General features: G+C 48.9%; 1 long non-coding RNA gene across 1 annotated transcript in view; it reads right to left on the bottom strand.

Moving 5' to 3' along the window:
• Window positions 1–5,714: 5,714 nt before the first annotated feature.
• LOC122104594 overlaps window positions 5,715–14,446 on the bottom strand; it is a 47,680-nt gene continuing 38,948 nt past the window's right edge. Inside the window, exons 5-6 of the long non-coding RNA XR_006146956.1 lie at window positions 6,185–6,227; window positions 5,715–5,800 (exon numbers count right to left, since the gene is read on the bottom strand). This is a non-coding gene — a long non-coding RNA (uncharacterized LOC122104594). The remainder of the gene's footprint in view (window positions 5,801–6,184; window positions 6,228–14,446) is intronic.

Genomic DNA, 14,446 nt, shown 5'->3' with positions numbered 1-14,446 from the left:
AGTGGCAGGAATTTCCCTGCAATCCAAATCTTCTGGCTAACCTCTTCCTACTTCAGGCCACAGTGGGGCTCAGCGCTACCAATGACTAGGGCCTGAGAGACTTCCAGGAAGAGTCACCTGGCAGCTCTAATAGGAACTTGCCAACAGAGGACAAGCACCCAGACATCACCTTAGGCTTCCACTCGAGGGCCACTGACCTTAGACAACTCTAACTCCACTCCTCACCTCGTTCCCAACACCCCTTCCTGGTTTTGTTTTTCTCCTGCCCTCTGAGCCATTTGATGTCTGTCCTTTTATTTATTTAAGCACAGTGCCCTCCCTGTGAAAATTAAGCACATGGATTTTCATGTGCTCCAGGCTTTCCTCCTTGCTTACCATAGTTTCTGGAATATAGTCAGCCCTCAATTTGGGTAGATTAATGCATTTCTTGGTTCTTAAAATGGTCAGAACAACTCATTCCATGGCCAGCCTATCACTCTCTGGATCAGTATTCCTGATAAATTCTAGAACAATTGTCCAGACTCAACCAAGCACAGCTCAGACCCTCTCTTGGGGCTACCTTCATGGAGGCTGATGACTGTCCTCAAGTCTGGGATAATTTCAGTCACTTCCCTTTCTGACTGGATCCCAGGACATTGAGTCTTCGAGCTGCCCCCTCCCGGCTCCAGCCCCAGTGAAGGGAGGCTGTAGCTCCACCCTACACCATTCAGGAGACAGGGTTGGGCCTCTGCTTTCTGAGTTTCCTTCCATTTAGTAGGGTACCAAGGAGCTGGGGGTCCACAAAAGGGAGGGAGAGAAGGCTAGAGCAGCTGAGGCTCAACTTGATGGGGCCTTCAGAGTGGGCTCCATGAATGATCAGGTTGAACCCTAGCATGGGAGAGGCTGGGGGGATGAACACACGGCCAGAAAACCTCAGGGTGGACAGGCAGAGGGGAGAGATCTCCACCCCTTTGGGGAGGCAGAGACCACATAGCAAGGAAGAGATGAAGACAGAGTCAGAGACAAACGGCCAGTGGGTCCCTGCAGACAGTGACAGAGGACGCGACAGCCCCAGCGGGCCGGCAGCTGAATCGCCCTCTGTTCTGGCGGGCACTGAGGGGCTTTCTTCCCAGGCCGTGGGAAAGTGGTGGGCGAGCGTGCGCACCCGACCCGCCATGTGGACGGTAATTAGCCGGATTAGAGCGGGAGCTGCACAGCCCGGTGGGCAGGGCCCGGGAACAAAAGGTCCCTCTTTGCCCCAGGGTCGTGAGGTCACTGGGCAGGGTCCCCCCCAGAAGCCGGCCAGGAGATGCGCCCTAGAGAATATGGTTTCCGTGCACCTGGCTCAGGCTGGCTTCTCCCATGGAAGACAGAGGCAGAGGACAGGGCGCTGAATCATTTTAGTAATAGATAATAACATTTGTTGAGCACTTATGGTGGACCAGCTGTAATGTCTACCCAGCCCAAGAGTATTATCTCATTTAATCCTCAAAAAGACCTGCACAATGAATCCTGTAATATCTGCATTGTACAAGTGACATGGGTGGGGGAGCAGAGATTGCAACTAGCAAAAGGAAAACTGGTTGGGTGCACATCCACACCTAATGGTGGACATTCAATCCTTGTGGGATGGATGGAGGAAGGAAGGAAGGAATGATCAGGTGGGCAGTTTCTGCAAGTCAGAGAACCTCTGGCTTTTCCCCTGTGGCTACCCACACCGATGGGAACTTGAAGCAATAGAAGCTCCCAACATGTCCATGGAGGGCCCCTTCCTTCAGGGAAGCTTCACTGAGAGACCCACACAGAACCAAGTCAGTACCTTCACCACCACCTGGGCAGTGCAGGAGCTGGACGCCCATAAACTTGACCATGTTTCTTTTCCAGTGGTCCAGAAGAACTGCATCTTAGGTGCTCTATGTCTGCAGCCCAGCCTGTCTTCAAAACACAGGGCAGTGGGAAGGGCCGATGGCATCCTACATAGACAGAGAGAAAAAGAGCAAGGGCCCTTGCCACTTGACTTCTCCAAATACTCTAGCAGGTCAGAGGTGGTCTGATTTTCAGTGAAGAACACACTGGAGTGTGGGTGCTTTGCCCCCAGATGACCAAGCAACTCTCTTCTTAGGAGATGTTGGCAGGGACCACATACTCCTGTCTACAATGGCATGGTAGAGGTGGGAGATGGACCTAGTGTGGGGTTTGGGGAAGGTAGGGGAGTGTGGCAAAAGCTCTTGTACACTGGCAGTCTCTGCTCCCTCTATATGGGTCAAACTAACCAGGCCTGAGCTTTCTACAGAAAGAAGAAACCTGACATTTTGGATGGAATTTCCAAGTGTAAAAAGAAGGAAACTATAGGCTGCACTGACACAGGGAAGGTCCACATTCAGCCTGTAGGTTGGCAATACCCAGCCTATTTCCCATACTCTGAGAATGTCCAGGGCCCTCCCCACTAAATCTCTCTTCTCCTAGCTTCTCCAAGTCCTAAGTGACAGTAGGGTTAGGAGTAAGTGATGCTGGATGCCCAGCCTCTACTAGGATGTCCATGCCCTGCTCTTGGCTGGGCCCATTCAGGGGATACTGCACTAGCCATGGATACTCAGCTGGAGGAGGCTCAAGCTAGAGGGGTTCTAGATCCCTGGGATGTTAGTGAACAAGGTCATGGCCAAAAGACAGCAACTGTCAACCCAGTTTGGCTGAAGGAAATCATGAAGGTTTTCTCCTGGGATAACAGTGCACATATGTGAAAGGCTCAGACACAGGACAGCTCTGCTTCTCCTGTTCTTCCTCATACTCTCTCAGCCTTCAATCTTACAGGCTTCTTGGCAGATAATGTTAAACATTATCCTACTCGTTTTTTTAGAAAACCTAAGGTACAAGAGAGTGAGGGACTGAGTGTCGATGGCTCACTCCTGTAATCCTACTTACTCAGGAGGCTGAGATCTGAGGATCATGGTTTAAGGCCAGTCTGGGCAGGAAAGTCCATGAGACTCTTATCTCCAATAAACTACACAGGAAAAGCCATAAGTGGAGCTATAGCTCAAGTGGTAGAATGCTAGCCTGAGCAAAATAGCTAAGGCACAGCACCCAGGCCCAGAGTTCAAGCCCCAGGACCAGCAAATAAATAAATAAATAAATTTAATAAAAAGAAAGCAAGGGAAAGGGTGTTATTGTCCAAAAATAATTGTACTCTTTACTTGACTTATATAACCTTATCCCCTCTGTACACCACCTATATAATATGTAGCAATGAAAAATGTTTTTAAAAAACTAAGGACAGGAGTATAGATGGTTGCTCCACAACTTATGATGGTTTGATTGATGCTTTTTCCATTGTACCATGTGCAAAAGTGATACACTTAAAAAAAAAACCCCTATTTTTTTTTTTTTTGGGTCCGGTTGTGGGGCCTGAACTCTGGGTCTGAGCGCTGTCCCTCAGCTCTTCAGCTCAAGGCTAGCGCTCTATCACTTGAGCCACAGCGCCACTTCCGGCTTTTTTCTTATGTGGTGCTGAGGAATCGAACCCAGGGCCTCAGGCATGCAAAGCAAGCGCTCTACCACTGAGCCAACTTCCCAGCCCCAAAAACCTCTATTTTGAGGGGTTTTGCTGAATGTAGATCTTTTCCTGGGCTAATGATAGGCTGAACGATGTGTCACTCAAGGCTAAGCAGTGAGTTGGAGCTGCAACTCTCTAGGGATCTGCCATGTGATCACGTGAGGGGAGCAGCTGTTATTCTTTCCGCATGCTCTGAGTTGCAACTCCGGAATATTCAAAAGGTTAGGTGGCATAGATGCTTTCCAATTTGCAGTATTTTCACTTTGTCATGGATTTATCAGGATTGGGACTCCATTGAAGGCAGGGAAGCTTTTCCGTGATTTTCTGAATGAGGTTTCTGGAGGTTTAGCTTGAAGGAGCTCCAAGTTTGAGATTTGTTTGGAAAGTGGTGTTTTCGTAAAAGTTGCTGTGTGTCTGTTGTACTCAATGCTGTAATATGAACATGGCCATTCCAACAGAAACAGGAGGGCAGTGTTCCTCCCATGGTCTGGGAAACCTGATACTTGTGGAATGAGCCACATTTGTCCAGTGGGATCTCAGACTCCCAGTACTTCATTGTGAACCCACAGCAGTTCACAGCCATAGGAAAGAAGCCCAGGTTGAGGACCCCATCCCCCAAAGTCAGCTCATGGCAAAATGGACCAGTCCCAGGGTCTCTTACTTTCTGGGGAGGCAGAAATTGATGGTGGCTCTGTTGCTTGTCATGGCTGGCCTTAGGCTTCTCCACTTCTTGGAAAACGTGGGTCATGGCCTCTTGTGCCAGGTGCAGGTGTAGCTTATTCATCAGGATATCGTCCTTCAGCTACCTCCATGCTATCCCTTTTTTCACATGCAAACGTCCATCGTCCCCTACTATAGCTGCCTCCTCTCCCTCCTGAGAGGGACAGATGTGAGAGACAAAGAGCTCCCAGTTGCTCAGCCTAGCTGAGTGTGGGCCAGTGGCCAGGAGGTTATGGTAAACAGAAAGGCATCAGGACCCCCTCTCCTCTGTCCCTGAAAAGAGCAGGACTCAGGAAGGCAGAGGCCAAAGGGTGAGCGGCCACAGAAAGGGAGAAGTTTGTTCTAGGACCACTGATGAGGCATGACAGCTCAGCTGAAAATCAGTGACAGCGTCTGTGAGCCAGAAAAGCAGGGGGCACATGGTCACTGCACCCCGGCAGCTGGCAGAACATTGGGGGTCTTTACCTCTTTGTGCAGAGGGGGCAGAACTTGAGCTTGAACTCAGAGCCTGAGCACTATCTTTTAGCCTTTGCTCAAGGCTGGTATTCTACCACTTGAGCCACAGCTCCACTTCCAGCTTTTTGGGGATTAATTGGAGATACGAATTTCATGGACTTCCAGGGCTCACTTTGAACCATAATTCTCACATCTCAGCTAACCAGGATTTTAAGTGTGAACCACCAACATCTGGTGACTTTTTGCCTCTTTTCCAAGACATCCCCCTTCTCCCCTTCCATACAATCAGTGGTGGAATAGAGACAGACAGCCCAAATCTCTAGGCATGGTAAATTCCTGCCTATCCCCACTCCACTAGGGCAGAGACAGGTTGGCAAGGGGTGGGAGGCAGGCAGAATTACTCCAGAGAAAGCCAAGTTCTGGGCCAAAAAGCCCTTAGAGAAATGTGGGAAATATATGGAACTGATTCAACTCCTGATCAGATTTCTGAGCCAGGCCCAGTACATGTCAGTCCCCAAGTTCCTCTTCTTGTTCCCCAATTCACACATAACTAGATCAAGACTCAAGTCCTTCCCACCCCCAGTGCAGCTCTTTCTACCAGCAAGCAGGGGACATTTCATTCCAAAGCCTGTCACTGATCACACTGTCCCCTTTCCCAACCTCCAGCCTTAAGAAAAACCAAATCCTCAGGGTGGCTCTCTTCCAGCACTTTCCACCCACACCCCAACTGCAGGGTCATTAGCATATGCAGCAGTCTCTTGGTTTAGAGATTGTCAAATCCAGAACACCCAGGCAGGCCTGAGTCTCAGAAGAGGTATGAAGAGGTCTGGGAAGGTGGCTCAGTGGTAGAGCGCTTGCCTTGCATGCTCAAGGCCCTGGGTTCGATTCCTCAGCACCACTTAAGCAAAGGGAAAAGAGCCAGAAGTGGTACTGTGGCTCAAGTGGTAGAGTACTAGCCTTGAGCTGAAGAGCTGAGGGACAGTGCCCAGGCCCAGAGTTCAGGCCCCACAACTGGACCAAAAAAAAAAGAAGAGGTACGAAGAGAAATCTGCTCTATTCCTGTGTGGATGTGATATCACTCTTTGGGACATGCATCTGAAAAGACAAAATGAAGATAGCAATGAGTTCAAAGTCTGACCCAGGTGGCCTGTGTGTCCTGCTGACAGGATGAGGAGGACACTGGAATGGTCAGTTCCCATGGCTAGATTCCAGCAAGCCTTTGAAACCACCCATTGCAATGGAGACCTGGAGAATGGCCTGATCTCCATGAAAGGACTCACGACTGACTCCTCTGGGACAGTTGTCAAGAGCCCTGGATAAGCTGCGGCTTGATGGCTCACACCTGACATTCTAGCACTTAGGGTGCCAAGGGAAAAAAGGATCACGAATTCCAAACTAGTCTGCGTCATAGAGCCAGACACTGTCTGAAAGAAAAAAAAAAAAAAAAAGACCCCTGGCAGCCTGGAAAGACCTGCTTACCTGGCCTTGGTCACGCGGTCCCATGGACAAGATGATCATGGACCTGGGTGAAGATACAGGCAGTTAACTTCTCAAATTTGCAGATCACCAATACTGAGAAAAAGTGGGAAATGCATTGAGTAATAAACTTCAGTCCAACAGGTTTGCTGGGCCTCATCTTGAAGGAGAGGAGTTTGAAAAGGGTCAATGTAACAATCTGCTTAGGCCATCCAAGACATCTTCCTCCATACACGTGAAAAGCCAAAAACCCCAAAACAATCCTAGGGATTCTGCCTGGCGCCAGTCAACTGTTCAGATTGCACAGAACAGGATGCAATCTTAGGGCATTTAGGGAGGTCTGGCTTTGTGTTGATTTCTAGTTGGTCCTCTAAAAGCCCACAATGAAAACCTTTGGGACTTGTTAAAAATGTGAGCTTCTGGGCTCTACCCAGCTTGTGCAATGAAACTAGACCTGTGGCCCTGTAATATACATTTCCAATAGCATCCAAGGTGATTTGAGAAAACATCTTCAGCTCATCCTGCCACACTGGCTCGCTTGCCAGGATTGGCTACCCCCTTGGCAATGTCAGAGGACTCCTGCCCAGCAAAACTCCCCCTTTCTGCTGGAAATTCCCCTCTCCAAGCTTTGCTCCCTCAGGTTAGGCCCTTGCCTTTACAAACAACCTTGTCAGCGAAGATTTTGGAAGATGAAGACAAGCTGGCTTGTAGCAAAGTTGTGGTGGGGGCACTGGGTGGAGACACAGGCTGAACTTCCCAGACAAAGAACAAGGCTTAATCATATGGCCCAAGGGCCATGATCCAGCTCTGCCTGAAGCCGTGGAGAGACTGAGAAATAAACCATTTGTTCCGTCCGGGCGTGGGAAGAACTTGGGTTGGAGAGGCAGCCTGACCTGCGTGTAAATCCTGGCGCAGGCCCTTACCAGCTGCACGACCCTGAACATGGACTTCAACTTCAGTGTTGCTGAGGGCTCAGCTCCCCCTCCTCAGAGACAAACACACATTCCTCACCCAGCTGTTGTAAGGAGTCGATTAAATAATATAAGGAAAGCATTGGCATACAGTAGATGTTTCGTGTTGCTTGTGGAATTCATGAATGGATAGTAGATGGATGGATGGATGGATGGATAGATGGATAGATGGATGGGTGGATGGATAAATGGATGTATGGATGGGTGGATGGATGAATTGATGGACAGCCTTGGTAGAATCTTCTTTCTTTCTTACAATTGCCTTTGTATTAATTGTTCCCACCCTAGTATAATTCTCTGATATCTCACAGATGGTTCCACTTGGGGTCAATATCATGTTTCTAGAAAAGGCTCCCCTCCTTTCCCCCTCCCTTTTCTCTGCATGCCCCTCTCCCAGCTCCCATCTAGATGCCAGGCAGTCCCTCTAGCACTGGATCTTGAACACAAAACAAGTATTTTTTTTTCCCTTGGTCGTAGGGGCCTGAACTCTGGGCCTGGGCGCTGTCCCTCAACTCTTCAGCTCAAGGCTAGCGCTCTACCACTTGAGCCACAGTGCCACTTCTGGCTTTTTCTGTGTATGTGGTACTGAGGAATCGAACCCAGGGCCTCATACTTGCAAGGCAAGCACTCTACCACCGAGCCACCTTCCCAGCCCCATAAAGCAAGTATTTCTAAGGGCACAGCCTTGACAAGATAGATCTAGAAGCCAACTCAGGGCACCATTCTGGCCAGAGTTCAGGAACAGCCTCAGCTTCAGGCTGGCCAGGGCCTGGGCAAGAAAATCAGTTGCCTGAGTAAGATGCATATCCTGTTTGTTGGGAGGAAAACTAGAAAACTCTAAGAAGTGACCACTGCTAAGTATGAGAAAATGCTCCTACCCGGCAGTTAGATAAGATTCATGGAGGGGGTAACATTTAAACCTTTAAGGATGAATGATTTGGATTCACAGTGTTGTAGGAAAAGCATTCCAAGGAAAGAAAAAGAAACAAAGGCAGAGAGGGCCAAGTAGGGAGAAGATACATAGGAGACAGATATGGATATGAGAACCTGGGATGGAGCTGTACACAGTGGCTGATGCCTGTAATCCAAAAAGTTCTACAAGAGCCCCATCTCAACCAATAAGCTGGGTACAATGGCACACAACTTTCTTACCAGCTATTCTAGAAGTGTAAGTAAAAAGATCTTGGTCCAGACAGACCCAGACATAAATGGGAGACCCTATCCCCCCCAAAAAGAAAAGGAAAAAAGCGCTGGGGGCATAACTCAAATGGTAGAGTTCTTGCTTAGTACTACTAAAAGAAAAAAAGCTAGGGGCTGGGAAGGTGGCTCAGTGGTAGAGCACTTGCCTTGCATGGATGAGACCCTGGGTTCGATCCCTCAGCACCACATAAGCAGGAAAAAAAAAAAAGCTGGAAGTAGTGCTATGGCTCAAGTGGTAGCGCGCTAGCCTTGAACTGAAGAGTCGAGGGACAGCGCTCAGGCCCAGAGTTCAGGCCCCACGACAGGTCCCAAAAAGAAAAAAAGAAAAGTAAAAAGCTAACAGTACAAGGCCAAGGATGTGAAATCAAGGTGGCTGCTTGACTCTCTGGTTTCATTCCAGGCAGAAGCAGAGGTTGTGGTGTGAGATGGCCTCTCCCTCTCTTAGCAAGTCTCTAATCACAGCCTCTTTCTGTATCCCTCTCTCTGCCATTCCAGCAAGCATCTAAGAGCTCTGGCCTGTGTGCTCAGAGAAAGGGTCATCTCTGGGTCTTCAGAGATTGAATCACAGCAGTGTATTCACTCCTCCCTTCTGTGCCATCTACATTGACATGACTGCCAGCCAAGGCCCATCACCAGTCCCCAAGGAAGGAATGGAGAAGCACAGGCCTTGTAAATGCCACGCCTATGGATAGGTGAAAGACGCACACATGCACACACGTACGCGCACGCACGCACACACACACACACACACACACACACACACACACACACACACTTCTCCTATGTTACGGATTGCCCCCACTCCTTGCAGCCTGCAAGGAGCAGATCTCCCCTCTCCTCTGCACTTCACCAGTTAATCCAAGCCACACAGAGAGCAGCCAGCCTGCCAGCGAGTCTTATTTCACTGGAATGTTGGCATCAAACTTGAGATCGGAAATGAACTCATTATCTGATTATTTTTATTTATGAAAATATAACTGCTCTGGGAGAGGCCTTTCTTGAATAGTTCTGACTGGATGAGTAATTCTCTCCCCTTCACACATACACGCTCAGACACACACACGCATACACATTCAGGAACTCAGATGCTCAGACTCCCGCCCCCCCCCCCCCCCACACACACTCCAGCAGCAGCACATGTTTCAGCAGATATATGCCTTAGGGTGCACACACGTCACATGGAGACTTGTGTCTGGGTATAATAAGCTCCTTTGAGAGCAAAGACTTTGTCTCTGTTATTCACTGCAGAATCCCCAGTGGTACATAATAGGCAATTAGTAAATATTTGCAGAATGAATGAACAAATGGCTAAGTAATAGATGCTTATACACACAAGACATTATTACTCAGACACACACACATACATGAAGGCAAAGCCAACCTTTCTCCCTTCTAGGAATAAAGTCACAGAATCCCTAATGCCACAGCCCGAAGTCTTCTCATCATGAACTGCAGCTGTTATTAGTCAAGCATGGACCATCCAGAACCTCACACAAGAGATGTCCACTGTCAGCTGCCAGGAGGCCAAGGTAGCACATCCCCTGACCTTCTAAGACCTCACCACATGTTCAAAGCCATCCTGGGCCTTGCCAAGCTCAGACTAAATGTGCTGGTCTAGCCAAGAAAGCCTGAGGGGGTTACTAAGGTCAAACTGTTTTCCAGGAATGCTCTCTGAGGGCCACTCACTCACAGCTGGCTCATAGGCAGGTCCTAGCATGGGTCTTAGGCAACACCAGCCCTCAGGCTCTGTCCCCCGTCTTTCTTCCATGACTCAATCTGTTCAAGACCTGTAAATGTCTCCCTAGAAGAAGAATGGGCCAGAGCTGGGTCTGGTGTCCGGGCAAGGGAAGAGCACCCAAGGAAGGCTTGCATGAAAGTGAATTAGAGAGTGGAGTGCCCAGCAGGTCTACGACCAGTACCCCCGACTGGCCCTAATTGCTTCCTCCATGCAGGAGCAGGAGGGAGGCTCCCCAGAGCTGGTACTCTCACTGACCACATGACTTTTGGCAGGTTATTGGTCCTGCAGCTTCATTCAGCTACCTGCACCACCTTCTTGTCTCCTTGCCCTAGGCCCTACCCTCTTTTGATCTTCATTCCAGGCCTAGGAAAAAGAGAGAGAGAGAAGAGAGAGGGGAAACAACTCCTCAACTCCCCCTCTAGCATTTCAGGCCATGTCAAGTAACTCCTTAACAATGCAAGTGCTCCAGGTATGTGGCCTTCACACCCAGCAGCTACCCTTGGTGGGCTCATGCAAGGAGCTTGTGTCCTGTCTCAAAGACAAGTCGGTGACATGGAAGAACAGTGATTTCTAAAAAACAACAATAAAAGCCCAAACTCCACATTGCCCAGCAATGCCACTCTAAGTGACATACCCAAGAGAAATGAATGCATGTGTCCATGAATAGGCATGCACAGGAATGCCTTAGACATGGTTCTCTCAAACCAGAACAACCCAAATAGCCATGCACAGGAGAATGGTTCGATCAAACGTAGTGTGCTCACACACTGGAACACTATGCAATCACTGAAATAACAAAGAGGGTCAGCTCCAACACAACAGTGCAAGTGAGTCTCCCAGCCCCAAACAGACCATATGATACCATTTATATGAAGATCAGGAACCTAGAGTGCTGAAGGTCAGACTAGCAGTCACCTCCATGGGTGGCATTCACTAGGGAGCATCACTGTGGAAGCTCCCATTGTTGGGTGCTGTGGTCTGGCTGGCAATCCATCCACCTGCTCAAATGTGCTTAAATAAAAGGTGTAGAGGTGGGAATGTTGCTTTATTTCAAAGTAGATTTCTGGACACTGTCTCTCATTAGAGAATATTCCAGAAAACTACAGATGCTTTCTGGTTATTTCACATACCTCAAGGACTCCTCATTCTGCCCTACTCCTATTCAGTACCCCCATAATCCCCTCCATAGCCCAGTCTTCCTGCTACCCCTAGATTCTTGCTTTGACATTAGACTCTCATCACCCTTCCCCAATGATATGGAAAGACCAAAGTCTCTGTCCTTTTTGGAGATTTATTAATTTTTTAAGGAATCCAAAGAAAGTAAATGATAACCTTAAGGCATGTTCAAATGCCATGACAGACAACTCCAAACTCAATCAAGCTGTAAGGCCCTGAAGGCTGGTCATGGGGAGTTGGTGGCATTTGAGAACCAAGAGTTCAAGGGCACTGTTCACTCCTATCCTTGGAGGCATAGATAGGATCACCAGCAACCAGCATCTCTATGAGCGATCAGCTGAGCTCAGTGAAGAAAACCTGCCAAGCTATGGAAGGGGGCTCTGCACACATCTTGACAGCTTCCTGTCAGAAATGATAGAGGACCTGGGAGCCGATGGCAGCATTCTAGCATCCATGCCCCAGGCCTAGCTTTGTCCCACCTCTCCTTCCCTGAATAGCCTTAGCTCCAGCCAAGGGGATCTCCACACAAAGCCATCAGCAAGTCATTCTCACCCTTCCACCCTCAGGCCCCACCCAGCACAGACATGTATTGCACATTAACTACAGTGCCAGGTGAGTCAGCTTTCCCTAAAGTAGTTGCCCTTCTTTGCTCACTTCACAGGTGAGGAAACCTCAGTTGAGAAATCATATGGCTTCCCTGAAGTCACACAGCTGGTAACTGGTGGAGTCAGGACTTGAACCCAGGCAGTCAGACTCCAGAGCTGGTCCCACTAGCTCCTGACTAATAACTTCTGCCCCAATTCCCAGTGCAGCAGGTCACTCACAGCAAGCCATAGAGGATGATGACCAAAGGCCAAGGAACTAGACTGCCTGTGTTCATGCTCCAGCCCTTCCCCTTCCTATGTGAACTTCTGAATACATTGACTATATTACCCACCTCTCTGTGCCTCCATTTCCTCATCTGTATCGTCTGAATGGAGCAGCACTGGGTGGGCTAGTCACTAATGCCCACTCAGGATCTTCATGGCCAGCCAACTCACCAAGATTTGGTGAGTCTGTACTTGACTCAATCTATAGAGACTCAGTGCAGGATAATGGTACAAGGGAAGGCAATCATTACAATAGAGCCTGCTCCAGTGAGGACCATGGACCCAGGGAGTTAATGTCACAGATTTCCTTTCCTTTCCAGCCCTGTGCTGGGGACTCTGAAGCTCACCACTCCTGCCTTTCAGTGCACTCTGAGCTCATAACCCCCAAACACCAGCACCCTTACCATGTGCATCCACCACAGGCTTGCTTGTCTATCCCCCATCTGACACTCTTTCCTAGATCTCAACCACAAGTTTTCTTTCTCTAAGAGCAAGGAATATTGTCCACATTTTCCCTTTCCCCAAAAACTCTTAAGACAGGCTGGTGCGGATCACGGGCCCTGAAAAACACCCTTGGAGTGGGATTGGATTTGAATTTGGAAGCGTCAACACTACAACTTATGCATTTAGTTTTAGTAGAGGTGGAAAAAGGAACTGTATGAGGGGAAAGGATGTCAACTTGGATGCAAATGTATGCAAACCACTATGCAATGATATGCAGATGTGTACTCTGGATTTGTGGGAAGAAGTCCTATGACTTCAGAATTCTGGTTCTGGCGGGCTCTGCCCTCTGAGGGGGCCCTCCATGCTTGCTGGAGATCTTACGATCTTGTATGGTAACAGCTGGGAACTGGCAGCCACACAGCATCCTGGCGCCGGCGGAAACCATTGGGGGATCAATGTCATCTTATGATCCTCTATGAAGCTGCTCCCACCCACCAGAGCAGACTAGCTGACAGGAGGCTATGAGAACAGAGCTCTGCCCCGAGGAAAGGTTGGGGTGTAGCCAGAGCTGGAAACTCCTGGGCTCTAGAGACAACAGCTCTGGGGCAACTCAGAGTACTGAACCAGCAAGTAACAGCCATCCCTGATATCATTTGCAGGGTTTCAGACTCTGTCCCAACTCGACTGCAGTCGTCCACCAATGCCCGACACAGGTAGTGAACCACTAAGGGCTCCCCAGGTGCTGATAACTGCCATGTATAGGGTCCCCTCTCTGGTACTTTAACCATATTATATCAACTAACCCACAACAGCTCTGCCAGGCAGGAAGAACCAATATTTATAGAGGAAGGTCACTTCAACTGACAATAAAGCTGGGATTCAGCCCCAAATCTAACACACTTCACAAATGGCCCCCTTAACTGCCACCACCTGGCTTCCCTCCTGTGCCACAATGACCACTGGGCACCCAGCTCCCATAGCAACCACTTAGGAGGGGCCTGGATCTAGTGTTGAGAGGGAAAGTTCCAGTGCAGTGATTGGAGTTTCCCCTCCATGCAAGGTCAGCTGACAACCTCTGAAACAAAGCTCCTCCTCAGGCCTGGACTCTTTCCCACTCAGCTATAGCACCAGCTATTTGCCATTAGAACCTCACGCCTTTTGGGACAAGCATTGCTTTCTGAATACTCCTATATTAAGAAATGAATTTTATAGAAAGGCTAAGGAGATCTAGGTCAACAGGGAGGTCCTGGGGCCTGCACACAGTAGGGCCAAGTGAATACAAAAGGCAAGGCGCCCAGGCAATAAGTTCTGCCATCAAATTCAGTCAGGCTATCACCCTACAATGACAATGACACCAAAGACAATGACGCTAGACACCCTTCCCAGGGTACCTTATGCTCTTTCCAATCTGGTAGACCAAGCAAACACCCAGTAAGTAGTAATTGTGCTAATTAGTAATAATAGAAGGGTAATCTTAAGATAGATAAAGGAGCCACATGCTGGTGCCTCACACCTGTAATCCTAACTACTCAGAAGGCTGAGATCTGAAGATCACAGTTCAAAGCCAGCTTGGGCAAGAAAGTCTGTGAGACTTTCTCAATCTCCAATTAACCACCGGAAAACAGGAAGCAGAGCTGTGGTTCAAAGTGGTAGAGTGTTAGCCCTGAGCAAAAGAGCTCAAAGACAGCCCCAGTCCCTGAGCTCAAGCCCCATGAACTAAAATTACTAGCCCATTTGACAGTTAAGGAAACTGAGGCCCAGAAAGGTGATTGTGAATAGCTCAAGACTGATAGGCAAAAGCTCATTTCTGGACAGAGGCCTTGTCTCCTTCAGAGACCATAGGTAGGTAACAGAGGGAGGAGGGACA

The sequence above is a fragment of the Dipodomys spectabilis genome, unplaced genomic scaffold (genome assembly GCF_019054845.1).
Source record: "Dipodomys spectabilis isolate Male_0828 unplaced genomic scaffold, ASM1905484v1 ptg000026l, whole genome shotgun sequence".
NCBI lineage: Eukaryota > Metazoa > Chordata > Mammalia > Rodentia > Heteromyidae > Dipodomys > Dipodomys spectabilis.
The sequence above is the reverse complement of the archived record's forward strand: the minus strand, read 5'-3'. Positions and strand labels throughout refer to the sequence as shown.